Genomic DNA, 7,528 nt, shown 5'->3' with positions numbered 1-7,528 from the left:
GAAATTACAAAAAAAAGGCAGATGACATTATTCGTGTCAGTAACATATTCATCTCTTCTGTTTGCCCACACTAAATCTAGACAAGTCATAAGTTTAGACTTCAGACTTTTACTGACGTCAAAACAGGATAATAAGCTCTTAAATCGTAGCCATGCAGTGCTGTCGTGAATGTTTTGCTGACAAAACGTTGATCATGGCAACTGTGAAAATCATATAGTTTGGACGTCACCAAATAATCCCCGTATGTTTACGTGAGGTAAATTAGACAATTAAGGTTCTTGAGAGCAGCCGAGGTAAAGTGCTGCTATGCGGACGGAGGAACAAGACTGGTAGTTTGGCTATATTACGAACACTTTTGTTTTGGAATATGAAGAACCAGCTTCAGGATCTGGAAACTAAGTCATTATTGCCTACTTAAGAATGAGTTGACCTCTTACACTATTCTTTAATGACCCCCAAAACCCAAATTTGTATAAGGATTACACGCATGCCTCTTAATTCTCTAAATTCTTTATTAGGGCAAGACTGCTGTTCATCACTAATAATCACAAAATTAATCAAATGATATACAATCAAATGATTTTAAACAAATGATACCAATCAAATGAAATAATATCAATAAAGTGATTCAATCAACGATATAATCAACTGATATCAATCAAATTATATGCAATCAAATGATATTAATCAAATGGTATCAATCAAATGATATTAATCAAACTGATATCATTCAACTGATTTGGAATCAAATGATTTTAATCAACTGATATCAAGCAATTGATATTAATCAAACTGATATCAATCAAGTTATTTTAATCAAGTGATTTTAATCAAATGATATCAAAAAAGTGATATCAATCAAATGATATACAATCAAACTGATATAAATCAAGTGATTTCAATCAATTGATTTAATTAAATGATTTCAATCAAATGATATCAATCAAGTGATTTCAATCAAACGATCTCAATCAAGTGATATCAACCAAATAATATGAATCAAACTAATATGAATCAAACGATTTACAAGCAATGATATCAATCAAATGATATCAATCAAGTGATATTAATCACCTCATATGCAATCAAGTGATTTCAATCAAATGAGTGGAGGGGAGAGGATGGTTAGGGATATAATTGGAAAAGCATTTACATAGTGGGAAGGCAGTAACTACACGTATGCCAAGGTTGTCTAAACGCTAACAGTTTTGGTTTGTTACAATTAACAACAATAATTTCTGCAAAACTATTAGTATAACATACAACTGAAGTCGATTGGGATATCTATTTCAATTGTATATACAAACCCGCAGTACTTGTTCGGTAGTATGAACATAACTAGCAGAATCGTCATTGTCATTGTCATCGTCATCATCGTCATTGTCATCGTCATCGTCATCGTCATTGTCATTGTCATTGTCATGTCATGTCTAAAATGCCCGGGTACGATTACGAATTCGATTCGATGCGTATACACGCACATGCACGGGATCTATAGTGCGGCCTCACCGTTCACACTCATGGTAGTACATACAAATACGAATGAACAGCATGAATACGAAAAACAGTTTCCTTGCATGAATTATATAAATAACCGAAATAACAAACTAAACAATTCACTCTCCATAAAGAAAACAAAACCTGTTAACCTTACCTGTACAAGTCTCGGAATTTGAACTATAATTGCATTCATCTGCCAGTGAGTTCCCACACTGACACGTATTATCTGTACCCTGCACGCAAACTCCGCAGTCGGCGGTACAGGTAGTACAAGGGGCTGTAGAAGGGAAAGAAGGTATAGAAAATACATCTTATGTGTGCGAAAAGTCTTAACTTAACGGTTTCTCTCCCCCATCCCCTTCAGTTTTTTTTTTGGGGGGGGGGCGGGGGTATGGAGAGGGAGGGGAGATGGCTTCGATCATTCGATATATGTCATTTATAGAACTGGATTAAGGATTTGAAAAATTAGGAACGTCACTAACTTTCTTTTTCACTAACTTTGTTTTTACTCATGATTAAGAACCTAATCAGTGGGACAGTAGGATCGAAAGAGTTCCTTTTTTTTTTAGGTTTTATTTATTACACTTCTATTTCCTTCTGCTGACTAAATAAGCATTTTGGACGATTGTTTCAATGTTTCTCTCTCTCTCTCTCTTTAAATTTAGGAGGCTACTTTCTGCATTTTGCTTGAAGTTCTTCGTGTTGGCTGCAAGAAACATTAATTACTATAAATACACCCAATATTCATGCTAGAAACATGCACGCTTATACTTTGTTGAACAATACTTTGTAGCTTTTAGTTGAAATTAGAATTAATTTACTGCAGCCAGAACGTTGAGTGAAAAATTAATTGGGGCAAAACCTGCAGGAATTGCTTCTAGCCTGAACTGAAGTGAAAATCATTATGTAGATTGCCGATGTCATGCACCAGAAACGATATGCCGGCACACCTGTACCGAACACCCACCCGTTGGACATATATCACATATTTCATGAATTTAAGATGTATCTCTATAAACACACACACACCCACACTGAGAGCTTATTTTGAACATTCTTTAAATGTGATAAATTAGAAGGAGAAATAAAAAAAAAGGGAAAAGAACGCTTTAAAAGATCAGATCATATTTCCTCTAAAAATGTATATTCCATTTTCTAGTCAAACGGAGAATACATGTGGTAGACATAAGTAAACTTAAAAAGATCAGAGTGGCATGCAGCTATTTGGGGAAAGGCTATCCAACTAGCAGCAAAATCAGCAAAATCAATGTTCGTCTATTTTGTCCATGTGACATATCTCGGTGAAGCAAATCCATTTAGACGACTATACCACCCGATTCACACCGAGATTACACTCATAATAACACATGTAACCGATTTGTTAGAACGATCCATATTAACTGTGTTACGTACAAAACTTTAAGATTTTAGATCAGGTGACTAATATAGTCAAGTTTTGGTTGTTAACAAAATCGCTGGAAACTTTGTTCTGATTACGTAAGCAAGTAAAGTAGGTCAAACCAATCAGCTCAATTGTTTCTCTGATTAGAGATAATTGAACAGTTAGTATTATGTAAATTATATTTTAGGATAGCATCTGTAGGGCCGCAAAGAGCAGAGTTGGTGTTGTCATCATATAGGCAATTGAGCGCGGGAAATGTTTGTTGTTTTACTTTGCAATGTTCACATCAATTATCTCCGAAGAAAAGATTATATTTATACCAAAAACTTGAACTTTGATGAAATTCTACATGGAGAGAGAGAGAGCGTTGCCAACGACGGGCAAAGGTATCATGTTGCATAAAAATATATCAAGAGCAATCAACAGCCATAACATCTTAATTAATGGGAAAGTAAAACTTTTGAAGAAAACAAACTTGGCATGGTGACTTCATTTTATCATCGAATATGATCCTATTCATTGTTTGCTTTTGATCTGTTAAATATAAAAACAAATGGCAATGAAAGCTTTGACATTTTGATAACAGGATTTTCAACTAGCGATGGTTTATCTTTCAAAATTTGATAGCCTAATTATATAGGATCAGACTGTGCACCACGTGAATATCCCATCTTACAGCTGCTACTCCACCCTCACCAGTGGCGGAGCGTCCATACAGTCAGGGGGCGAATGCCCCCCCCCCCCCCCCTGACGGACTCAAATGGACTGCTTGCGCCCTTTTCAGGTTTTTACTACTTTTACTTATTCGCGATTATTGACTTTTTTATTGCGCTCTCATCTACCTATTGACATTTGTCACATTTTGTTGGTGTAATTTTCAGACAAAATGGCGATGACACCTATTTATTCTTTGTTTATCTGCAAATTATCAAGGCCCGGAAAGGGTCATTTCCTGCGATCTAGGGAGTATCTTATCTCAAAAAATGTATGTACGCTCCGCTCCAACCTGTGGAGGCGCTCCGCTTAGAAAGTGTCGAAAGCGCCCCTACAGACCATTCTCGCCCCTCTGACCAATACCCCTAGCTCCGCCACTGCCCCTCACCCCCACCCCCCTCACCCTACAGCGTGCAATCTCAGAATCTCTCTATGCCGGAAATGAACTACTGCGAGTGATGGTTACAAGGAACGGCTGTAGATTGGAGAACTTGACAAAATTCTCACGGGGCGTAAGTTTAATATCAGCTCTACAATTACTAACGTTACTTCTCGTTTCTCATTTTGCTTTGACTTCTGTTTTGACTCCCCTACCCCCTCCACCCCCTCGCCCAACCCCACCCCAAACCCCACCCCACCCCCATCAGAAAATGCCTATTGTTTTAAATAGAGACAATCATAATGAAATGAGGCACATGCGGCTCGTTGATGTTGTTAACTTGATAAAGTCTTCAACCTTTACGAATACGATTTTCTTAGCTGAGGGAAGTCGTTCTTAACAGTATCGTCATCCTGATAACACGATAGATTTTAAGGATGGTGGTTTAGTTTGTGTCTCTTTGCTACGGCTTTACGTGTAATTATTCATGCAGTGTATACTTACTACAGGCTGTGCTCTGGCATGCTGTGTCACAAACTACAAGTCAATTGACCAAAGAAGAGAAAGGTAAAGGATCGCTAGTGGTGCCAGCGAGTTGAGTATCCCCCGTGCCAAGTAAACCACCGGCTGAAAGACTGGCTTTCGAATAGCTTGAGATCAACCATGAACTCGGGTTCAGGAATAGTATCTGAAGAACGTAAACATTAGTACCACTACTATAAATGCCCAGAGAAACTCTCCCCAAACTACCGGCCAGTAGTGTATAGACCACAACCGGGGCACAATCGACAAGGGGGACCCCAACCGGGGCATAATCGACAAGGGGGACCACAACCGGGGCACAATCGACAAGGGGGACCCCAACCGGGGCATAATGGGCATGGGGGACCCCAACCGGGGCATAATCGACAAGGGGGATTCGAACTAGGGCAAAATGGACATTGGGGACCGGAACTAGGGCAAAATGGACATTGGGGACCCGAACCAGGGCAAAATGGACAGTGGGGACCCAAACTAGGGCATTTCTGGAAAATGAGAACAAAAGCGATGTGTTGTACATTTTTTTTTTTTATTCGAGTGCACCACAGCATATCTTCACATCAAACAAGAAAATATATTGAACAAAAGGATAAGTCAATAGTGGCTTTAGTGACAATAACAATAGCGACTCGTCCGTTAGGTAGGATATTGATTGCTGTTTGAGGCCAACAATTACTAACCCCTAAGATCATCGTCCGTTAGCTATTTTCGCGCTCAGTACACAATGAAACTCAATGTTCTCCTTTGGGGTCTTAACCTTTCCTTTAGGATATATTTTGTCCGGTACAGTAATGTAGCGGGGGACGAATTTTCCAAAAAATTTAGTACACAATTATATACAAACACACTAGCTACATATGAGAAAAACACTGTATTGAATATTGAAAGGTATCCAACATCAGCACGACACTTTTCTAAACTCGTTAAAGTCAAAATAGATTTACCTAAAAGTTTCACTTGATCTGATACTAAAAAACGTTTTGCACCGAACAGTTCATGAAACGTCACTTTGTAAATAATAAAATTAAAAAAAGATAAAAGATGCATCGCTAAACACATTTCATAAAATGTATGTCAATTTAAGAAAACACTTCATTTAAAATAAATAAACACATAAAATCATGCATGATTATGTTTAGAGCAACAACTTGGTAAGCACATGAAATAGTGAACATTGAAATGATCAATCGTTAAAGATATGGATTGATAAAATAATATACATCTTGGTCATTACGGTGAACGTCATCGGTAAACCTTCCAACGATATCCGCCATACGTTGTCCACGGTTGTTATTTCTTTCTTCAGATCGATCGTATAGTCACCCACGTCTCTCTGACAACTTACACATCGTTGTCATCGTCCTCCTCATCATCACTTTCGTATTTGTTCTTCAGTCCATGATGTAATATCTTAGACATTTGCTTATTGAGTTCGAGCAAGTGCATCCAAGTCTCCACAGCATCATACGTGCGTTCACCATCCTCGTCATCGTGATCGGCACCACCATCCTCCTCACTGCTACTACTGCCAGTACCGTCTGATGTTTCAATCGGCTCATCCGAACTATTTTGTTCATTACTTCCCTCAGTATCCACCAGGTCATCGTCCTCTTCACTGCGGTCATCGGTCGAATCACTTTCACGATGTTTGCATTTCACGCCGACACGACGCGTATTCACATAACGATCTCTATTACCATTCACACTGTCATCCTCGCTTTTAGTTACCATCGCCGCCTTTTGATTACTAGGGTGAATGATGGATTCGTGTCGACGAAGATTGAACTGACGGTTAAATCCTTTATTGCATATTTTACAACGAAATCTCATCTTGAGGGTGTGTACTCTTTTGTGTCATTCGACGCAATGAGAGCTATTAAACAAAAATGTGAATGATATACTTTTTGAATATATCAATATGAGCACATGCTCAATTGCTCATCTAAACGACTCTCTTTTGCTCACGATGTGCTCTTTTGCTCTTTGAGTCACTCCTTTTATGCTCGCGCGCTCATCACATGAACCACATCATGCGTTTTTGTTTTGTTGCTAATTCTAATATGAGCACATACTCAATTGCTCATCTAAACGACTCTTTTTTGCTCACGGTGTGCTCTTTTGCTCTTTGAGTCACTCCTTTTGTGCTCGCGTGCTCATCACATGAACCATATCATGCGTTTTTGTTTTGTTGCTAATTCTAATATGAGCACATGCTCAATTGCTCATCTAAACGACTCTTTTTTGCTCACGGTGTGCTCTTCGAGTCACTCATTTTGTGCTCATATTTAAAAAATGATATAATCCACGGTAAAGGTTCCAGTGAAAATAATATCGTATGAATCCACGGAACTTGCTTCGAAGGTCCGACAAAGGGAAGAGAGAAAGTATCCCGGTAAATGAATCCGATTGGTCTATGTGTATCAAGGTTTATGTCGTGTACGTGGCACAGGCGAAAGATCCTCAGGTATGGGACCAATCAAGCCTGCTCGTGCAATGTATCAGCCAAAAACGCATCGACTTGGTTACTTTTCAGCCATGACGCACTTTTCCCGATCAAAAATTTGGCACAAAGTGAGACTGTCCTACCTAACCACTGTTTGTATACCCCCAATACTTTATCAAGTTCTAATGGAGCACCTTCCTCCCCGAAGACTATTTGACCTTCTGCCCCCTTTACCCCTCTTTGAAAACGATCGATCGGGACCATTGTCTGCCAACAGCCTAAGATTCCAACACACACAATGAGGCATTATCGATACTTGGGTGAGACTTGGCATGTATAATGTGCACATATACGCAGTGTATATAGTGTATTTGTATAACACTGTGTGAGCTATAGGCACAACGTATGAGACCATCGTAACCCATGTTTGGATCATCCTTATTTTGGATAACTGGCTCGCTTCTCGGCCTTTTGGCTAAGATCATGTGTAGTATCTGTTCTTTTCGGGAATGGTGATGCACACCTGACGATGATCACACAGTCACAGTCC

At 39.0% G+C, this 7,528-nt stretch overlaps 1 pseudogene; it reads left to right on the top strand.

Annotated features, from left to right (window-relative positions):
- The first annotated feature begins 7,433 nt into the window (after positions 1–7,433).
- LOC139957924 (U2 spliceosomal RNA) lies at positions 7,434–7,528 on the top strand (annotated as a pseudogene).

This window comes from Apostichopus japonicus, chromosome 2 (assembly GCF_037975245.1).
Source record: "Apostichopus japonicus isolate 1M-3 chromosome 2, ASM3797524v1, whole genome shotgun sequence".
Taxonomy (NCBI): domain Eukaryota; kingdom Metazoa; phylum Echinodermata; class Holothuroidea; order Aspidochirotida; family Stichopodidae; genus Apostichopus; species Apostichopus japonicus.
Note: the sequence above shows the minus strand (reverse complement) of the source record. Positions and strands in the feature narration are given on the sequence as shown.